Source organism: Schistocerca gregaria, chromosome 9 (assembly GCF_023897955.1).
Source record: "Schistocerca gregaria isolate iqSchGreg1 chromosome 9, iqSchGreg1.2, whole genome shotgun sequence".
Taxonomy (NCBI): domain Eukaryota; kingdom Metazoa; phylum Arthropoda; class Insecta; order Orthoptera; family Acrididae; genus Schistocerca; species Schistocerca gregaria.
Window position 1 is genome coordinate 137718022 of NC_064928.1, and position 22500 is coordinate 137740521.

The 22500-nt window shown below is 47.4% G+C and overlaps 6 non-coding genes across 6 annotated transcripts; all 6 read right to left on the reverse strand.

The window, feature by feature from the left end:
- Positions 1-1947: 1947 nt before the first annotated feature.
- On the reverse strand, positions 1948-2087 carry LOC126292386 (U4 spliceosomal RNA). Its single transcript, XR_007552123.1, has one exon. It is a non-coding gene; the product is annotated as a U4 spliceosomal RNA (small nuclear RNA).
- Positions 2088-4370: 2283 nt separating this feature from the next.
- Positions 4371-4510, reverse strand: LOC126292387 (U4 spliceosomal RNA). Its single transcript, XR_007552124.1, has one exon. It is a non-coding gene; the product is annotated as a U4 spliceosomal RNA (small nuclear RNA).
- A 2282-nt stretch (positions 4511-6792) lies between these two features.
- Positions 6793-6932, reverse strand: LOC126292389 (U4 spliceosomal RNA). The gene has a single exon (XR_007552125.1). It is a non-coding gene; the product is annotated as a U4 spliceosomal RNA (small nuclear RNA).
- Positions 6933-9214: 2282 nt separating this feature from the next.
- LOC126292390 (U4 spliceosomal RNA) lies at positions 9215-9354 on the reverse strand. Its single transcript, XR_007552126.1, has one exon. It is a non-coding gene; the product is annotated as a U4 spliceosomal RNA (small nuclear RNA).
- A 2282-nt stretch (positions 9355-11636) lies between these two features.
- LOC126292391 (U4 spliceosomal RNA) lies at positions 11637-11776 on the reverse strand. The gene has a single exon (XR_007552127.1). It is a non-coding gene; the product is annotated as a U4 spliceosomal RNA (small nuclear RNA).
- A 2282-nt stretch (positions 11777-14058) lies between these two features.
- LOC126292392 (U4 spliceosomal RNA) lies at positions 14059-14198 on the reverse strand. Its single transcript, XR_007552128.1, has one exon. It is a non-coding gene; the product is annotated as a U4 spliceosomal RNA (small nuclear RNA).
- Positions 14199-22500: the final 8302 nt, after the last annotated feature.

Sequence of the window (22500 nt, forward strand, 5' to 3'; positions counted from 1 at the left end):
ACACTAGATCGCGTGTTACCCATTAAGACTCATCGTTAGATTTTATTATTTTGTGGCTGCTGGTTAGTACTAGACACCAAAAAAACTGCCAACTGCATTTACATTAACCATAACACTTCTCAGCAAAAGCTGTTTCACGCACTGTGCAGTAAAATGCTAGTTTTACTCGAATCATGCCGTGAAATTGATTAATGTCGATGGGTGAAATATTTGTGTAACAGATTAGGCACCCTAGAAACACAATGAAATGAGATTTACAAATCCTCTCATGTATCTGGGTGAAGTTGTTGACATGAGTTTACCTTGCAGGAAAGTACAACTAGAAATCAGTCAGTAAATTGCTTCATAGCGCTGGGGACACGTGCTGCAGTCTTAAATATACAAGATACACGCTTATTCCACATTGCGCCAAACAACCTGCAAAACTATATATATATTTTGGACTCCTTTACTGTTGTTGTCCAAGAAGAGACATAGAAAGCTAACAGTATCCAAACCTGCCTGCTGTGTCATTGGCCCCAGCTAATATACTGCCTGACAAAAATTAAAATATCTGAATGTGTGCTAAATAGTATCTCGAGTCCAAGTGCCAACCATTCATAACAGATCCAAACAATAAGACATTTTCTATGGGTCCATTTCTACTATAGTAGGCAGCAAATATTGCTCTCCTTGCATATAGGAAGAGTCATATTCTCAAATGAAGAGAGGCAGAAAAAATGAGTCACCACAAGCCAACTGCTTCTGCTCTCAAAGAATGTAAGACTCCTGCTACAATTCTCACCTACACTTGCTCTACCACTGTGTTTTTCATTGCATTCTTTGATTTATATTCACAGATACAGTCACAAAATTTACCCCACAAGCATTGGTTCCCTCCCTTCAGTATTCCACATGCAATACATTCTCATAGCACACTGGACCCTCATTAAGCTCGCCATCCCATTTAAACTATCACACTGTATTATCTGTCACATTTCCACAGCAAATACACAGTTCAAGGAATACACCAAGAAATGCACTAATCACACTGTTCAAAAAGGAAATGCCATGGCTGCAGCCAACCAAATTCTACTGCGCAATCACTGTTATCACTGCATGAGGGAGATTTTCCACCAGTAGCCCTTAGATGAAACATGTAGGATAAATAAAGGTTCAACAAAACCTCAACATCAGGGACTGCATTAGCTACCATCCAAATAGCTACTAGCCCTTACCTTTCTTTCAATCCCTCTGCTCTGCACACTACAGAACATGTATGTATTCTCAAAATGAGGCAACCCCTTGCACAACATTACAGTTCTTCCTGTTTCATGTAACACACACCAGATAGGACACTGTCATCAATGTGAGTGCTCTTACTAGGCACTGTGCAGCCTAACACATCAATCATCTCAAGTCAACAAACTCATTGCCTAATATTATCAACAGCAGTTCCATGGTCATAAGTTCTAATTATCAAGGTGTACACACAGCAAGGATCAAACATGCATCTAATGATCAGGACACAAACACAAAATATAACACTGGCAGTGCTGTGAAAATGATTTAAGTACAACACCTGCCTCCCACACACTCACCAACTCTCACTGTACTGCCCTAGTCTCCTCCACTAAATTGTGACAGAAGTTTTGTCAAATCCTACATTTATCAGTAACCACTGCATGTGTGTACCACAAGTATGCTATGGAGCAAGAATTGCCGCTAGACAGAACCACATTTCAACTGTCCACATTGGCATCTTTATTCACACATAGCAGTTGCACAACATCTTACACTGAGGAGAATGTTTCTCACCAGCTCCCAAACACATGTACACAATTCATCAGTGAACACAGACTGGTCTGTGTACATTGTCCCTAACAACCATCAGCCAAACACTTCCACAAGTGCACAATGACTTCACAGATAAACACAGCTTGAAGCATTGTTTCCATGAGACTTACACCCCCTCAGAGGCTTCCAAAAATTGCCATAGAGACGGTATTGCACGTCTCTCTGGCGGGGTATTGGTAAAAGTTTTCAACTAGCAATAATCGCACCTCAGTTATGCTTCATTGGTTACGATATTGCCACTGCGCAAAGATTAACTACCTAGCGCCTGACACTGCTATTTATACCTGACGTTCGTTCCAAACACCTACAGGTACTTGCATCATTGCAACCCATCAGTATTACCTTACACTACTCTAGTTCCATTGGGGGAAACAAATACAGAAATATGCAGGAAACAAAACCAGTAAAACACATTTTATTGGAGGCAGACACTCTGTTCTTGCCTCCTTGTGTCTAATAGTTGCTTACACACCCGCTTACCGCCATCTTAAACGCTCTAAACTGCACAGTAGTTCTCTCCTTGGCCGTCAGGCGCGCTACTGCCCACTCGCCTAGCCCCACACAGACGAAAGTGGCACAACCTCAGTTAGCAAATACCGGCACACCCATTAAGACTCATCGTTAGATTTTATTATTTTGTGGCTGCTGGTTAGTACTAGACACCAAAAAAACTGCCAACTGCATTTACATTAACCATAACACTTCTCAGCAAAAGCTGTTTCACGCACTGTGCAGTAAAATGCTAGTTTTACTCGAATCATGCCGTGAAATTGATTAATGTCGATGGGTGAAATATTTGTGTAACAGATTAGGCACCCTAGAAACACAATGAAATGAGATTTACAAATCCTCTCATGTATCTGGGTGAAGTTGTTGACATGAGTTTACCTTGCAGGAAAGTACAACTAGAAATCAGTCAGTAAATTGCTTCATAGCGCTGGGGACACGTGCTGCAGTCTTAAATATACAAGATACACGCTTATTCCACATTGCGCCAAACAACCTGCAAAACTATATATATATTTTGGACTCCTTTACTGTTGTTGTCCAAGAAGAGACATAGAAAGCTAACAGTATCCAAACCTGCCTGCTGTGTCATTGGCCCCAGCTAATATACTGCCTGACAAAAATTAAAATATCTGAATGTGTGCTAAATAGTATCTCGAGTCCAAGTGCCAACCATTCATAACAGATCCAAACAATAAGACATTTTCTATGGGTCCATTTCTACTATAGTAGGCAGCAAATATTGCTCTCCTTGCATATAGGAAGAGTCATATTCTCAAATGAAGAGAGGCAGAAAAAATGAGTCACCACAAGCCAACTGCTTCTGCTCTCAAAGAATGTAAGACTCCTGCTACAATTCTCACCTACACTTGCTCTACCACTGTGTTTTTCATTGCATTCTTTGATTTATATTCACAGATACAGTCACAAAATTTACCCCACAAGCATTGGTTCCCTCCCTTCAGTATTCCACATGCAATACATTCTCATAGCACACTGGACCCTCATTAAGCTCGCCATCCCATTTAAACTATCACACTGTATTATCTGTCACATTTCCACAGCAAATACACAGTTCAAGGAATACACCAAGAAATGCACTAATCACACTGTTCAAAAAGGAAATGCCATGGCTGCAGCCAACCAAATTCTACTGCGCAATCACTGTTATCACTGCATGAGGGAGATTTTCCACCAGTAGCCCTTAGATGAAACATGTAGGATAAATAAAGGTTCAACAAAACCTCAACATCAGGGACTGCATTAGCTACCATCCAAATAGCTACTAGCCCTTACCTTTCTTTCAATCCCTCTGCTCTGCACACTACAGAACATGTATGTATTCTCAAAATGAGGCAACCCCTTGCACAACATTACAGTTCTTCCTGTTTCATGTAACACACACCAGATAGGACACTGTCATCAATGTGAGTGCTCTTACTAGGCACTGTGCAGCCTAACACATCAATCATCTCAAGTCAACAAACTCATTGCCTAATATTATCAACAGCAGTTCCATGGTCATAAGTTCTAATTATCAAGGTGTACACACAGCAAGGATCAAACATGCATCTAATGATCAGGACACAAACACAAAATATAACACTGGCAGTGCTGTGAAAATGATTTAAGTACAACACCTGCCTCCCACACACTCACCAACTCTCACTGTACTGCCCTAGTCTCCTCCACTAAATTGTGACAGAAGTTTTGTCAAATCCTACATTTATCAGTAACCACTGCATGTGTGTACCACAAGTATGCTATGGAGCAAGAATTGCCGCTAGACAGAACCACATTTCAACTGTCCACATTGGCATCTTTATTCACACATAGCAGTTGCACAACATCTTACACTAGAGGAGAATGTTTCTCACCAGCTCCCAAACACATGTACACAATTCATCAGTGAACACAGACTGGTCTGTGTACATTGTCCCTAACAACCATCAGCCAAACACTTCCACAAGTGCACAATGACTTCACAGATAAACACAGCTTGAAGCATTGTTTCCATGAGACTTACACCCCCTCAGAGGCTTCCAAAAATTGCCATAGAGACGGTATTGCACGTCTCTCTGGCGGGGTATTGGTAAAAGTTTTCAACTAGCAATAATCGCACCTCAGTTATGCTTCATTGGTTACGATATTGCCACTGCGCAAAGATTAACTACCTAGCGCCTGACACTGCTATTTATACCTGACGTTCGTTCCAAACACCTACAGGTACTTGCATCATTGCAACCCATCAGTATTACCTTACACTACTCTAGTTCCATTGGGGGAAACAAATACAGAAATATGCAGGAAACAAAACCAGTAAAACACATTTTATTGGAGGCAGACACTCTGTTCTTGCCTCCTTGTGTCTAATAGTTGCTTACACACCCGCTTACCGCCATCTTAAACGCTCTAAACTGCACAGTAGTTCTCTCCTTGGCCGTCAGGCGCGCTACTGCCCACTCGCCTAGCCCCACACAGACGAAAGTGGCACAACCTCAGTTAGCAAATACCGGCACACCCATTAAGACTCATCGTTAGATTTTATTATTTTGTGGCTGCTGGTTAGTACTAGACACCAAAAAAACTGCCAACTGCATTTACATTAACCATAACACTTCTCAGCAAAAGCTGTTTCACGCACTGTGCAGTAAAATGCTAGTTTTACTCGAATCATGCCGTGAAATTGATTAATGTCGATGGGTGAAATATTTGTGTAACAGATTAGGCACCCTAGAAACACAATGAAATGAGATTTACAAATCCTCTCATGTATCTGGGTGAAGTTGTTGACATGAGTTTACCTTGCAGGAAAGTACAACTAGAAATCAGTCAGTAAATTGCTTCATAGCGCTGGGGACACGTGCTGCAGTCTTAAATATACAAGATACACGCTTATTCCACATTGCGCCAAACAACCTGCAAAACTATATATATATTTTGGACTCCTTTACTGTTGTTGTCCAAGAAGAGACATAGAAAGCTAACAGTATCCAAACCTGCCTGCTGTGTCATTGGCCCCAGCTAATATACTGCCTGACAAAAATTAAAATATCTGAATGTGTGCTAAATAGTATCTCGAGTCCAAGTGCCAACCATTCATAACAGATCCAAACAATAAGACATTTTCTATGGGTCCATTTCTACTATAGTAGGCAGCAAATATTGCTCTCCTTGCATATAGGAAGAGTCATATTCTCAAATGAAGAGAGGCAGAAAAAATGAGTCACCACAAGCCAACTGCTTCTGCTCTCAAAGAATGTAAGACTCCTGCTACAATTCTCACCTACACTTGCTCTACCACTGTGTTTTTCATTGCATTCTTTGATTTATATTCACAGATACAGTCACAAAATTTACCCCACAAGCATTGGTTCCCTCCCTTCAGTATTCCACATGCAATACATTCTCATAGCACACTGGACCCTCATTAAGCTCGCCATCCCATTTAAACTATCACACTGTATTATCTGTCACATTTCCACAGCAAATACACAGTTCAAGGAATACACCAAGAAATGCACTAATCACACTGTTCAAAAAGGAAATGCCATGGCTGCAGCCAACCAAATTCTACTGCGCAATCACTGTTATCACTGCATGAGGGAGATTTTCCACCAGTAGCCCTTAGATGAAACATGTAGGATAAATAAAGGTTCAACAAAACCTCAACATCAGGGACTGCATTAGCTACCATCCAAATAGCTACTAGCCCTTACCTTTCTTTCAATCCCTCTGCTCTGCACACTACAGAACATGTATGTATTCTCAAAATGAGGCAACCCCTTGCACAACATTACAGTTCTTCCTGTTTCATGTAACACACACCAGATAGGACACTGTCATCAATGTGAGTGCTCTTACTAGGCACTGTGCAGCCTAACACATCAATCATCTCAAGTCAACAAACTCATTGCCTAATATTATCAACAGCAGTTCCATGGTCATAAGTTCTAATTATCAAGGTGTACACACAGCAAGGATCAAACATGCATCTAATGATCAGGACACAAACACAAAATATAACACTGGCAGTGCTGTGAAAATGATTTAAGTACAACACCTGCCTCCCACACACTCACCAACTCTCACTGTACTGCCCTAGTCTCCTCCACTAAATTGTGACAGAAGTTTTGTCAAATCCTACATTTATCAGTAACCACTGCATGTGTGTACCACAAGTATGCTATGGAGCAAGAATTGCCGCTAGACAGAACCACATTTCAACTGTCCACATTGGCATCTTTATTCACACATAGCAGTTGCACAACATCTTACACTGAGGAGAATGTTTCTCACCAGCTCCCAAACACATGTACACAATTCATCAGTGAACACAGACTGGTCTGTGTACATTGTCCCTAACAACCATCAGCCAAACACTTCCACAAGTGCACAATGACTTCACAGATAAACACAGCTTGAAGCATTGTTTCCATGAGACTTACACCCCCTCAGAGGCTTCCAAAAATTGCCATAGAGACGGTATTGCACGTCTCTCTGGCGGGGTATTGGTAAAAGTTTTCAACTAGCAATAATCGCACCTCAGTTATGCTTCATTGGTTACGATATTGCCACTGCGCAAAGATTAACTACCTAGCGCCTGACACTGCTATTTATACCTGACGTTCGTTCCAAACACCTACAGGTACTTGCATCATTGCAACCCATCAGTATTACCTTACACTACTCTAGTTCCATTGGGGGAAACAAATACAGAAATATGCAGGAAACAAAACCAGTAAAACACATTTTATTGGAGGCAGACACTCTGTTCTTGCCTCCTTGTGTCTAATAGTTGCTTACACACCCGCTTACCGCCATCTTAAACGCTCTAAACTGCACAGTAGTTCTCTCCTTGGCCGTCAGGCGCGCTACTGCCCACTCGCCTAGCCCCACACAGACGAAAGTGGCACAACCTCAGTTAGCAAATACCGGCACACCCATTAAGACTCATCGTTAGATTTTATTATTTTGTGGCTGCTGGTTAGTACTAGACACCAAAAAAACTGCCAACTGCATTTACATTAACCATAACACTTCTCAGCAAAAGCTGTTTCACGCACTGTGCAGTAAAATGCTAGTTTTACTCGAATCATGCCGTGAAATTGATTAATGTCGATGGGTGAAATATTTGTGTAACAGATTAGGCACCCTAGAAACACAATGAAATGAGATTTACAAATCCTCTCATGTATCTGGGTGAAGTTGTTGACATGAGTTTACCTTGCAGGAAAGTACAACTAGAAATCAGTCAGTAAATTGCTTCATAGCGCTGGGGACACGTGCTGCAGTCTTAAATATACAAGATACACGCTTATTCCACATTGCGCCAAACAACCTGCAAAACTATATATATATTTTGGACTCCTTTACTGTTGTTGTCCAAGAAGAGACATAGAAAGCTAACAGTATCCAAACCTGCCTGCTGTGTCATTGGCCCCAGCTAATATACTGCCTGACAAAAATTAAAATATCTGAATGTGTGCTAAATAGTATCTCGAGTCCAAGTGCCAACCATTCATAACAGATCCAAACAATAAGACATTTTCTATGGGTCCATTTCTACTATAGTAGGCAGCAAATATTGCTCTCCTTGCATATAGGAAGAGTCATATTCTCAAATGAAGAGAGGCAGAAAAAATGAGTCACCACAAGCCAACTGCTTCTGCTCTCAAAGAATGTAAGACTCCTGCTACAATTCTCACCTACACTTGCTCTACCACTGTGTTTTTCATTGCATTCTTTGATTTATATTCACAGATACAGTCACAAAATTTACCCCACAAGCATTGGTTCCCTCCCTTCAGTATTCCACATGCAATACATTCTCATAGCACACTGGACCCTCATTAAGCTCGCCATCCCATTTAAACTATCACACTGTATTATCTGTCACATTTCCACAGCAAATACACAGTTCAAGGAATACACCAAGAAATGCACTAATCACACTGTTCAAAAAGGAAATGCCATGGCTGCAGCCAACCAAATTCTACTGCGCAATCACTGTTATCACTGCATGAGGGAGATTTTCCACCAGTAGCCCTTAGATGAAACATGTAGGATAAATAAAGGTTCAACAAAACCTCAACATCAGGGACTGCATTAGCTACCATCCAAATAGCTACTAGCCCTTACCTTTCTTTCAATCCCTCTGCTCTGCACACTACAGAACATGTATGTATTCTCAAAATGAGGCAACCCCTTGCACAACATTACAGTTCTTCCTGTTTCATGTAACACACACCAGATAGGACACTGTCATCAATGTGAGTGCTCTTACTAGGCACTGTGCAGCCTAACACATCAATCATCTCAAGTCAACAAACTCATTGCCTAATATTATCAACAGCAGTTCCATGGTCATAAGTTCTAATTATCAAGGTGTACACACAGCAAGGATCAAACATGCATCTAATGATCAGGACACAAACACAAAATATAACACTGGCAGTGCTGTGAAAATGATTTAAGTACAACACCTGCCTCCCACACACTCACCAACTCTCACTGTACTGCCCTAGTCTCCTCCACTAAATTGTGACAGAAGTTTTGTCAAATCCTACATTTATCAGTAACCACTGCATGTGTGTACCACAAGTATGCTATGGAGCAAGAATTGCCGCTAGACAGAACCACATTTCAACTGTCCACATTGGCATCTTTATTCACACATAGCAGTTGCACAACATCTTACACTGAGGAGAATGTTTCTCACCAGCTCCCAAACACATGTACACAATTCATCAGTGAACACAGACTGGTCTGTGTACATTGTCCCTAACAACCATCAGCCAAACACTTCCACAAGTGCACAATGACTTCACAGATAAACACAGCTTGAAGCATTGTTTCCATGAGACTTACACCCCCTCAGAGGCTTCCAAAAATTGCCATAGAGACGGTATTGCACGTCTCTCTGGCGGGGTATTGGTAAAAGTTTTCAACTAGCAATAATCGCACCTCAGTTATGCTTCATTGGTTACGATATTGCCACTGCGCAAAGATTAACTACCTAGCGCCTGACACTGCTATTTATACCTGACGTTCGTTCCAAACACCTACAGGTACTTGCATCATTGCAACCCATCAGTATTACCTTACACTACTCTAGTTCCATTGGGGGAAACAAATACAGAAATATGCAGGAAACAAAACCAGTAAAACACATTTTATTGGAGGCAGACACTCTGTTCTTGCCTCCTTGTGTCTAATAGTTGCTTACACACCCGCTTACCGCCATCTTAAACGCTCTAAACTGCACAGTAGTTCTCTCCTTGGCCGTCAGGCGCGCTACTGCCCACTCGCCTAGCCCCACACAGACGAAAGTGGCACAACCTCAGTTAGCAAATACCGGCACACCCATTAAGACTCATCGTTAGATTTTATTATTTTGTGGCTGCTGGTTAGTACTAGACACCAAAAAAACTGCCAACTGCATTTACATTAACCATAACACTTCTCAGCAAAAGCTGTTTCACGCACTGTGCAGTAAAATGCTAGTTTTACTCGAATCATGCCGTGAAATTGATTAATGTCGATGGGTGAAATATTTGTGTAACAGATTAGGCACCCTAGAAACACAATGAAATGAGATTTACAAATCCTCTCATGTATCTGGGTGAAGTTGTTGACATGAGTTTACCTTGCAGGAAAGTACAACTAGAAATCAGTCAGTAAATTGCTTCATAGCGCTGGGGACACGTGCTGCAGTCTTAAATATACAAGATACACGCTTATTCCACATTGCGCCAAACAACCTGCAAAACTATATATATATTTTGGACTCCTTTACTGTTGTTGTCCAAGAAGAGACATAGAAAGCTAACAGTATCCAAACCTGCCTGCTGTGTCATTGGCCCCAGCTAATATACTGCCTGACAAAAATTAAAATATCTGAATGTGTGCTAAATAGTATCTCGAGTCCAAGTGCCAACCATTCATAACAGATCCAAACAATAAGACATTTTCTATGGGTCCATTTCTACTATAGTAGGCAGCAAATATTGCTCTCCTTGCATATAGGAAGAGTCATATTCTCAAATGAAGAGAGGCAGAAAAAATGAGTCACCACAAGCCAACTGCTTCTGCTCTCAAAGAATGTAAGACTCCTGCTACAATTCTCACCTACACTTGCTCTACCACTGTGTTTTTCATTGCATTCTTTGATTTATATTCACAGATACAGTCACAAAATTTACCCCACAAGCATTGGTTCCCTCCCTTCAGTATTCCACATGCAATACATTCTCATAGCACACTGGACCCTCATTAAGCTCGCCATCCCATTTAAACTATCACACTGTATTATCTGTCACATTTCCACAGCAAATACACAGTTCAAGGAATACACCAAGAAATGCACTAATCACACTGTTCAAAAAGGAAATGCCATGGCTGCAGCCAACCAAATTCTACTGCGCAATCACTGTTATCACTGCATGAGGGAGATTTTCCACCAGTAGCCCTTAGATGAAACATGTAGGATAAATAAAGGTTCAACAAAACCTCAACATCAGGGACTGCATTAGCTACCATCCAAATAGCTACTAGCCCTTACCTTTCTTTCAATCCCTCTGCTCTGCACACTACAGAACATGTATGTATTCTCAAAATGAGGCAACCCCTTGCACAACATTACAGTTCTTCCTGTTTCATGTAACACACACCAGATAGGACACTGTCATCAATGTGAGTGCTCTTACTAGGCACTGTGCAGCCTAACACATCAATCATCTCAAGTCAACAAACTCATTGCCTAATATTATCAACAGCAGTTCCATGGTCATAAGTTCTAATTATCAAGGTGTACACACAGCAAGGATCAAACATGCATCTAATGATCAGGACACAAACACAAAATATAACACTGGCAGTGCTGTGAAAATGATTTAAGTACAACACCTGCCTCCCACACACTCACCAACTCTCACTGTACTGCCCTAGTCTCCTCCACTAAATTGTGACAGAAGTTTTGTCAAATCCTACATTTATCAGTAACCACTGCATGTGTGTACCACAAGTATGCTATGGAGCAAGAATTGCCGCTAGACAGAACCACATTTCAACTGTCCACATTGGCATCTTTATTCACACATAGCAGTTGCACAACATCTTACACTGAGGAGAATGTTTCTCACCAGCTCCCAAACACATGTACACAATTCATCAGTGAACACAGACTGGTCTGTGTACATTGTCCCTAACAACCATCAGCCAAACACTTCCACAAGTGCACAATGACTTCACAGATAAACACAGCTTGAAGCATTGTTTCCATGAGACTTACACCCCCTCAGAGGCTTCCAAAAATTGCCATAGAGACGGTATTGCACGTCTCTCTGGCGGGGTATTGGTAAAAGTTTTCAACTAGCAATAATCGCACCTCAGTTATGCTTCATTGGTTACGATATTGCCACTGCGCAAAGATTAACTACCTAGCGCCTGACACTGCTATTTATACCTGACGTTCGTTCCAAACACCTACAGGTACTTGCATCATTGCAACCCATCAGTATTACCTTACACTACTCTAGTTCCATTGGGGGAAACAAATACAGAAATATGCAGGAAACAAAACCAGTAAAACACATTTTATTGGAGGCAGACACTCTGTTCTTGCCTCCTTGTGTCTAATAGTTGCTTACACACCCGCTTACCGCCATCTTAAACGCTCTAAACTGCACAGTAGTTCTCTCCTTGGCCGTCAGGCGCGCTACTGCCCACTCGCCTAGCCCCACACAGACGAAAGTGGCACAACCTCAGTTAGCAAATACCGGCACACCCATTAAGACTCATCGTTAGATTTTATTATTTTGTGGCTGCTGGTTAGTACTAGACACCAAAAAAACTGCCAACTGCATTTACATTAACCATAACACTTCTCAGCAAAAGCTGTTTCACGCACTGTGCAGTAAAATGCTAGTTTTACTCGAATCATGCCGTGAAATTGATTAATGTCGATGGGTGAAATATTTGTGTAACAGATTAGGCACCCTAGAAACACAATGAAATGAGATTTACAAATCCTCTCATGTATCTGGGTGAAGTTGTTGACATGAGTTTACCTTGCAGGAAAGTACAACTAGAAATCAGTCAGTAAATTGCTTCATAGCGCTGGGGACACGTGCTGCAGTCTTAAATATACAAGATACACGCTTATTCCACATTGCGCCAAACAACCTGCAAAACTATATATATATTTTGGACTCCTTTACTGTTGTTGTCCAAGAAGAGACATAGAAAGCTAACAGTATCCAAACCTGCCTGCTGTGTCATTGGCCCCAGCTAATATACTGCCTGACAAAAATTAAAATATCTGAATGTGTGCTAAATAGTATCTCGAGTCCAAGTGCCAACCATTCATAACAGATCCAAACAATAAGACATTTTCTATGGGTCCATTTCTACTATAGTAGGCAGCAAATATTGCTCTCCTTGCATATAGGAAGAGTCATATTCTCAAATGAAGAGAGGCAGAAAAAATGAGTCACCACAAGCCAACTGCTTCTGCTCTCAAAGAATGTAAGACTCCTGCTACAATTCTCACCTACACTTGCTCTACCACTGTGTTTTTCATTGCATTCTTTGATTTATATTCACAGATACAGTCACAAAATTTACCCCACAAGCATTGGTTCCCTCCCTTCAGTATTCCACATGCAATACATTCTCATAGCACACTGGACCCTCATTAAGCTCGCCATCCCATTTAAACTATCACACTGTATTATCTGTCACATTTCCACAGCAAATACACAGTTCAAGGAATACACCAAGAAATGCACTAATCACACTGTTCAAAAAGGAAATGCCATGGCTGCAGCCAACCAAATTCTACTGCGCAATCACTGTTATCACTGCATGAGGGAGATTTTCCACCAGTAGCCCTTAGATGAAACATGTAGGATAAATAAAGGTTCAACAAAACCTCAACATCAGGGACTGCATTAGCTACCATCCAAATAGCTACTAGCCCTTACCTTTCTTTCAATCCCTCTGCTCTGCACACTACAGAACATGTATGTATTCTCAAAATGAGGCAACCCCTTGCACAACATTACAGTTCTTCCTGTTTCATGTAACACACACCAGATAGGACACTGTCATCAATGTGAGTGCTCTTACTAGGCACTGTGCAGCCTAACACATCAATCATCTCAAGTCAACAAACTCATTGCCTAATATTATCAACAGCAGTTCCATGGTCATAAGTTCTAATTATCAAGGTGTACACACAGCAAGGATCAAACATGCATCTAATGATCAGGACACAAACACAAAATATAACACTGGCAGTGCTGTGAAAATGATTTAAGTACAACACCTGCCTCCCACACACTCACCAACTCTCACTGTACTGCCCTAGTCTCCTCCACTAAATTGTGACAGAAGTTTTGTCAAATCCTACATTTATCAGTAACCACTGCATGTGTGTACCACAAGTATGCTATGGAGCAAGAATTGCCGCTAGACAGAACCACATTTCAACTGTCCACATTGGCATCTTTATTCACACATAGCAGTTGCACAACATCTTACACTGAGGAGAATGTTTCTCACCAGCTCCCAAACACATGTACACAATTCATCAGTGAACACAGACTGGTCTGTGTACATTGTCCCTAACAACCATCAGCCAAACACTTCCACAAGTGCACAATGACTTCACAGATAAACACAGCTTGAAGCATTGTTTCCATGAGACTTACACCCCCTCAGAGGCTTCCAAAAATTGCCATAGAGACGGTATTGCACGTCTCTCTGGCGGGGTATTGGTAAAAGTTTTCAACTAGCAATAATCGCACCTCAGTTATGCTTCATTGGTTACGATATTGCCACTGCGCAAAGATTAACTACCTAGCTTTTTTTTTTTTTTTTTCCTTTATTGTGATTTTAATACCTGTGACAAACAGGTAGGCCGGCAGCGGACCAAGTATGCCGCTCTTCAGCCTCAGAGTATACACAGAACAGAGATGAGTGAGATATAAAAACAATCAAGACGGCGGGGTACAAACAGTAGACAAAACAGAGTTAAAACGGAGTCGGTCACGTGCGTAGCACAATGGATAAAAGCGGAGAAACACGGTGCACAAACGCAGATGGCAGATGGCCACACGTGAACCAGCGGAGCACAAACGACGAAACACAAACACACTGCAGGAGAGTCGAGGCACAAACACATGCGATGGTCTTCGGCGTAGGACGATGAAAGTAACTGATGGAAGATAGCAGAGTCGTGGCCTGCCAAGGGGAAAAGGTGTGGGGAAGAGGAGAGAGAGGGGGAGGGGAAGATGCCAGTGGAGGAGAGGGATGGAGGAGAAGGGGGAGGGTAGGGGGAGTGGAAGCCCAAGGAGAAAGGGGAGGGGAGGGAGGGAGAGAAGGGAGAGAGGGTGCCCACAGGAAAAGGAGAGGAGAGGGAAGGTAAGGCTCAAAGTTGGTAGGAGGGGTAGATGGAGGGGAGGAGGGCATCATCAGGGAGGGGGAGTTGACGGAAGCCACCGAGGGAGAGGGTGTGGAGGGTGTAAAGATGGAGAGCAGGTGGGATATAGGAATGCAGGCGCGGCAGCGGGTTGGGGTGGGAGAGGATGGGAGAGACAAGAGGGTGTGGAGGATCAAGCTTGCGGGAGGTGTAGAGGATCCGTAACCGTTCGAGGAAAAGGAGGAGGTGCGGGAAGGGAATCAGGTCATAGAGGATCCGCGTGGGGGAAGGGAGACGGATGCGATAGGCGAGGCGGAGCGCATGGCGTTCTAGGATCTGAATGGACTTGTAGAAGGTAGGAGGGGCAGAGATCCAGGCGGGATGAGCATAGCAAAGGATAGGACGGATGAGGGACTTGTAGGTGTAGAGGATGGTGGAAGGGTCCAGACCCCATGTACGGCCAGAAAGGAGCTTAAGGAGGCGGAGGCGGGAGCGTGCCTTGGCTTGGATCGTCCGGAGATGTGGGTTCCAGGAGAGGCGACGGTCGAGGGTGACACCAAGGTACTTGAGAGTAGGTGTGAGGGTGATGGGACGGCCATAAATAGTAAGATAGAAATCAAGGAGACGGAAGGAACGAGTGGTTTTGCCTACAATGATCGCCTGGGTCTTGGAAGGATTGACCTTGAGCAACCACTGGTTACACCAAGTGGTGAACCGGTCAAGATAGGATTGGAGAAGGTGCTGGGAGCGTTGCAGGGTGGGAGCGAGGGCAAGGAAGGCAGTGTCATCGGCGTACTGGAGAAGGTGTAGGGGAGGTGCAGGTGGAGGCATGTCTGCCGTGTAAAGGAGGTAGAGAAGAGGGGAAAGGACGGAACCTTGGGGCACACCGGCGGAGGGGTAGAAGGTGTAGGAATCAGTGTTGTGGATGGTGACATAGGAAGGACGGTGGGAAAGGAAGGAAGCGACCAGACGGACATAGTTGAGAGGAAGAGCAAAGGTTTGGAGCTTGAAAAGGAGACCGGAATGCCACACACGGTCATATGCGCGTTCGAGGTCGAGGGAAAGGAAGATGGCGGAACGACGGGAATTGAGTTGTTCGGAGAGGAGGTGAGTGAGGTGAAGGAGGAGGTCATCGGCTGAGAAGGACGGCCGAAAGCCACATTGGGTAGGGGGGAGGAGGCGGTGTTGGTGAAGGTGCTTGTGTAGGCGGCGGGTAAGAATGGATTCCAGGACCTTGCTGAAGACCGAGGTAAGGCTGATGGGACGGTAGGAGGAGACAGCGGAAGGCGGTTTGTCGGGCTTGAGGAACATCAGGATCCGGGAGGTTTTCCACAGGTCGGGGTAGTAGCCGGTGGACAGGACCACATTGTAGAGCCTGGCCAATGTGGAGAGGAAGGAGGCAGGAGCTTCACGGAGGTGACGGTAAGTAACACGATCGTGACCGGGAGCAGTGTTGCGTTTAGGGCGAAGTGTAGCAATGATATCTTGAGTGGTGATTGGGGTATTTAGTTCTGTGTGTGTGATGTTGTCCAAGTACTGGAAGCCAGGAGCAAGCGGGGGGACAGAGGTATCAGTTCGATCACGGACATCAGGAAAGAGGGAATAATCGAACTGGGGATCGTCAGGGATGGTAAGGATATCGGAGAGGTAGGAGGCGAAATGGTTGGCCTTACTAAGGGCATCAGGGAAGGGGTGGTCATCATGAAGGAGAGGGTAGTAGGGAGAGGGTTTAGATCCGGTAAGGCGGCGGAAGGCTGACCAGTACTTGGACGAGTTGATAGGTAAGGTGGCATTAAGACGGGTGCATGTCTGTCGCCAGTCCCGGCGTTTCTTTGCCGTGAGTAAGTTCCTGATGTGTCGCTGTAGTTGCCGGTGGCGTCGTAGTGTGTCCTGGTCACGTGTGTGAAGGAAGGCACGGTAGAGCCGGCGGGATTCACGCAGGAGAAGGACGGCCTGTGGGGGTAAGGTGGGGCGGTGCGGATGGATGGCAATGGTAGGGACGTGGGCCTCCACGGCCTCAGACAAGGTCTGCTGGAGAAAGGAGGCAGCACGGGTAACGTCATCAGGTTGGTGGTAGGTGAGGGGGTGGCTATCGACCTGGAGAGCAAGGGAGTCCCGGTAGGCATTCCAGTTGGCACGGGAGTAGTCATGGACATATTTCGGGGGAGGGTCATGGCGCGGGTCGGGACGGGGGCGACGACCGTCTGATACAGTGAGGAGGACAGGGAGATGGTCACTGCCAATGGGATCAAGGACGTCCACCGCTATGCGGCCAAGCAGGGTGGGGGAGGCTAGGACGACATCGGGAGTGGTATTGGATTCAGGGCGGGTGTGTTGGGGAATTGGAAGGACGTCGCCTTGGAGGGTGGCAAGGAACCGATGCCACCGCCGTAACTGGGCGGCAGAACGACTATGGATGTTAAGGTCGGCGGCGATCACGTAGGAGGAGAAGGTACGGTCGATGTGGGAAAGGAAGTCGAAAGGAATAGGTGCAGCGGGGCGGACATAGATGGTGGCACAGGTAAGGGTAAGGCCGGGGAAGAAGAGACTAAGGATCAAGTGTTCTGTGGGGTCAGGAAGGAGGGGTTGGAGCCGGACAGGGATCTGGCGGTGGTGGCCAATGGCAACTCCGCCACGCGCTATCTGGAGTGGATTGTCAGACCGGTGAAGGAGGTAGGGCGAGGTGTGGACGGTGTGGTGGGGCTGAAGAAAGGTTTCGTTCAGAAGGAAGGCATCCACACGGTGGGTCGTAAGGGTATGCATAAGGAGGTGCTTGTTGGTGGGAAGGGAGCGGATGTTATTGAACAGGATACGGTGCTGTCGTGCCATAATGGGAATTTAAACGAGGGTGTCGAGACGGGAGAAGGTGAAATGGGCCTGGTTGTGGGAATAGGTGGCGTAGGTGTTGAGGTGGAACACGGAACGGGCAGCGAGGGAAATCTGGTGGAGGGTGTGGGGACGCTGAAAGGGATGGACGTTCTGGAGCACTATTGTGACGAACCTGATGATGTCCTCTGCGGTGGGGGGAGGACGGAGGGAATTGCCAGGAGGGGTGGGGTCATCCAAAGGGCGGAGAGGAACAGTGAGTTCAGGAGCGGATGGAGGAGGTCGAGCCTTGCATTTCTGGGAGTAGGTAGGGTGTTGGAGGTTGCAGGTATTGCAGGAGGGAGGAGACTGAAGGTTGGGGCACTGCCGGAGGAAGTTCGCTTGCTTACAATGCGGGCAGACTGGGGCCTCGCGGCACTCTGATGTTGGGTGTGCGTTATAACGCAGACACCTCTGGCAGCGAATGGATTGTGGTGGGGAGCGGGAGGGGTCAACCTTATACCGGCGGTGGAAGAGGAGGGCACCCTCCTTAAGGAGATGGTCGATGGAGGGAGCGTGTTCGGAGAAAACTCGCATAAGGCGAGTGGGGCCCGCAGAGTTGAAAATGCGGCGAACAGCTCGCACCTCCAGGTACGGGTGGGCCTTCAACTCCGCCAGCACCTCTTCCTCCGTGATCGTCGGGCTAAGCCGAGTGATCACGGCGGTGAGGGTCGGCGGGCGACGTGGGGGTTGGGGTTGACGGGGGGAGGAAGGGGAAGGAGCAGGGGCAAGGGAGGCATTAGGTCCAAATCGGGTGAGAGGAATTCGGGAGAGGATGTCGGAGTGTAGGGTAGGGCTTGGGGAGGTGATCAAGACAGAGTCCCTACGGGGGGTAAGAAGGGAGATGGGGGCTGCAGGGAAGTATTGGCGGAGGAGCAAGGTCAGGTTGCGGGCCTCCAGGAGAGAGGGATCAGGACGGGAGAGGAGATACTTGTAGGAGGGGGAGTTAGAAGAGGAAGTAGAGGGGGCTGGAGGGGAGACATCCATGGCATCTAGGGGTGGGGGAGGGGGAAGATGCTGGGACTTCTTGGGTGCAGAGGAGGCGGGGGTGCCACTGGGACGCTTAACAGCGGGGACAGGATGGGAGGAGGCGTGGGGCACAGGAGTGACGGGGAGATGACGGGAAGCGGCAGGTCCCGGTGTCGGTGCTGGTGCTGGTGCTGCTGTTGGTACTGCTGTTGGTGCTGCTGCTGGTTGTGGCGCTGCTGCAGGTGGTGGTGCTGGCGCCGGCGATGGTGCGGCATGGGTCGTAGCCCGACGGGACACAACCCTGGCAGGGGCCGCATGAGTGGTGTGGGGGAGTGGGGGAAAGGGGTCGTGTGTGGAGGCTTGGGGAGAAGGAGCAGGGGATGGGGCGACAAAGGGAGCTGGGGTGGGAAGGGTGAGGAGGGGCGGGATATAGTAGGACGGGGGCGACTGAGCACACCAAGTAAGAGTAGTGGCAGCGAGGGAGGGCGTCGTATAGACGATGGCGGTGGTAGTGGCGGTGGTGGTGGGGGTGGTCATGATGGCAGTAAGGAAAACTGGAAACACAGAAAAGAAGAATGGGGACAGACAAGGGACAAAGTCAGGAACAGATTACAGATGACAGATGAGAGACGTCGAGGAGCGAAAGGATGAAGGCAAAGACGAAGACGAGAATAGCGACGACAACGAAAGCAGGAGAGGAAGACGAAGCACTGGGTCCTGGCGGCGGCGGCGGCGGCGGCGGCGGCGGGGGCCGGAAGCTGCGGCGGTGGCGGCGGCGGCGGCGGCGGCAGGGGCCGGAAGCTGCGGCGGCGGCGGCGGCTGGGTCCGGAAGCTGCGGCTGGGTCCGGCGACGACTGCTACTGCAAAACTGGCGGCACTGGAAACTGCTGCCGCTGCTGCTGCTGCTGCTGGCGGTGCCGGAACTGCGACTGCGACTGCGACAGCGACTTCTGCGAAGCCCTAGCACTTCGATACGTAGCAGTACTCTGCAAGGTATCGAAGGGCGGAACTCTTCCGAGGTCCGCCGAAGAATGGATGACTACCTAGCTTTTTTTTTTTTTTTTTTTTTCCTTTATTGTGATTTTAATACCTGTGACAAACAGGTAGGCCGGCAGCGGACCAAGTATGCCGCTCTTCGGCCTCAGAGTATACACAGAACAGAGATGAGTGAGATATAAAAACAATCAAGACGGCGGGGTACAAACAGTAGACAAAACAGAGTTAAAACGGAGTCGGTCACGTGCGTAGCACAATGGATAAAAGCGGAGAAACACGGTGCACAAACGCAGATGGCAGATGGCCACACGTGAACCAGCGGAGCACAAACGACGAAACACAAACACACTGCAGGAGAGTCGAGGCACAAACACATGCGATGGTCTTCGGCGTAGGACGATGAAAGTAACTGATGGAAGACAGCAGAGTCGTGGCCTGCCAAGGGGAAAAGGTGTGGGGAAGAGGAGAGAGAGGGGGAGGGGAAGATGCCAGTGGAGGAGAGGGATGGAGGAGAAGGGGGAGGGTAGGGGGAGTGGAAGCCCAAGGAGAAAGGGGAGGGGAGGGAGGGAGAGAAGGGAGAGAGGGTGCCCACAGGAAAAGGAGAGGAGAGGGAAGGTAAGGCTCAAAGTTGGTAGGAGGGGTAGATGGAGGGGAGGAGGGCATCATCAGGGAGGGGGAGTTGACGGAAGCCACCGAGGGAGAGGGTGTGGAGGGTGTAAAGATGGAGAGCAGGTGGGATATAGGAATGCAGGCGCGGCAGCGGGTTGGGGTGGGAGAGGATGGGAGAGACAAGAGGGTGTGGAGGATCAAGCTTGCGGGAGGTGTAGAGGATCCGTAACCGTTCGAGGAAAAGGAGGAGGTGCGGGAAGGGAATCAGGTCATAGAGGATCCGCGTGGGGGAAGGGAGACGGATGCGATAGGCGAGGCGGAGCGCATGGCGTTCTAGGATCTGAATGGACTTGTAGAAGGTAGGAGGGGCAGAGATCCAGGCGGGATGAGCATAGCAAAGGATAGGACGGATGAGGGACGTGTAGGTGTAGAGGATGGTGGAAGGGTCCAGACCCCATGTACGGCCAGAAAGGAGCTTAAGGAGGCGGAGGCGGGAGCGTGCCTTGGCTTGGATCGTCCGGAGATGTGGGTTCCAGGAGAGGCGACGGTCGAGGGTGACACCAAGGTACTTGAGAGTAGGTGTGAGGGTGATGGGACGGCCATAAATAGTAAGATAGAAATCAAGGAGACGGAAGGAACGAGTGGTTTTGCCTACAATGATCGCCTGGGTCTTGGAAGGATTGACCTTGAGCAACCACTGGTTACACCAAGTGGTGAACCGGTCAAGATAGGATTGGAGAAGGTGCTGGGAGCGTTGCAGGGTGGGAGCGAGGGCAAGGAAGGCAGTGTCATCGGCGTACTGGAGAAGGTGTAGGGGAGGTGCAGGTGGAGGCATGTCTGCCGTGTAAAGGAGGTAGAGAAGAGGGGAAAGGACGGAACCTTGGGGCACACCGGCGGAGGGGTAGAAGGTGTAGGAATCAGTGTTGTGGATGGTGACATAGGAAGGACGGTGGGAAAGGAAGGAAGCGACCAGACGGACATAGTTGAGAGGAAGAGCAAAGGTTTGGAGCTTGAAAAGGAGACCGGAATGCCACACACGGTCATATGCGCGTTCGAGGTCGAGGGAAAGGAAGATGGCGGAACGACGGGAATTGAGTTGTTCGGAGAGGAGGTGAGTGAGGTGAAGGAGGAGGTCATCGGCTGAGAAGGACGGCCGAAAGCCACATTGGGTAGGGGGGAGGAGGCGGTGTTGGTGAAGGTGCTTGTGTAGGCGGCGGGTAAGAATGGATTCCAGGACCTTGCTGAAGACCGAGGTAAGGCTGATGGGACGGTAGGAGGAGACAGCGGAAGGCGGTTTGTCGGGCTTGAGGAACATCAGGATCCGGGAGGTTTTCCACAGGTCGGGGTAGTAGCCGGTGGACAGGACCACATTGTAGAGCCTGGCCAATGTGGAGAGGAAGGAGGCAGGAGCTTCACGGAGGTGACGGTAAGTAACACGATCGTGACCGGGAGCAGTGTTGCGTTTAGGGCGAAGTGTAGCAATGATATCTTGAGTGGTGATTGGGGTATTTAGTTCTGTGTGTGTGATGTTGTCCAAGTACTGGAAGCCAGGAGCAAGCGGGGGGACAGAGGTATCAGTTCGATCACGGACATCAGGAAAGAGGGAATAATCGAACTGGGGATCGTCAGGGATGGTAAGGATATCGGAGAGGTAGGAGGCGAAATGGTTGGCCTTACTAAGGGCATCAGGGAAGGGGTGGTCATCATGAAGGAGAGGGTAGTAGGGAGAGGGTTTAGATCCGGTAAGGCGGCGGAAGGCTGACCAGTACTTGGACGAGTTGATAGGTAAGGTGGCATTAAGACGGGTGCATGTCTGTCGCCAGTCCCGGCGTTTCTTTGCCGTGAGTAAGTTCCTGATGTGTCGCTGTAGTTGCCGGTGGCGTCGTAGTGTGTCCTGGTCACGTGTGTGAAGGAAGGCACGGTAGAGCCGGCGGGATTCACGCAGGAGAAGGACGGCCTGTGGGGGTAAGGTGGGGCGGTGCGGATGGATGGCAATGGTAGGGACGTGGGCCTCCACGGCCTCAGACAAGGTCTGCTGGAGAAAGGAGGCAGCACGGGTAACGTCATCAGGTTGGTGGTAGGTGAGGGGGTGGCTATCGACCTGGAGAGCAAGGGAGTCCCGGTAGGCATTCCAGTTGGCACGGGAGTAGTCATGGACATATTTCGGGGGAGGGTCATGGCGCGGGTCGGGACGGGGGCGACGACCGTCTGATACAGTGAGGAGGACAGGGAGATGGTCACTGCCAATGGGATCAAGGACGTCCACCGCTATGCGGCCAAGCAGGGTGGGGGAG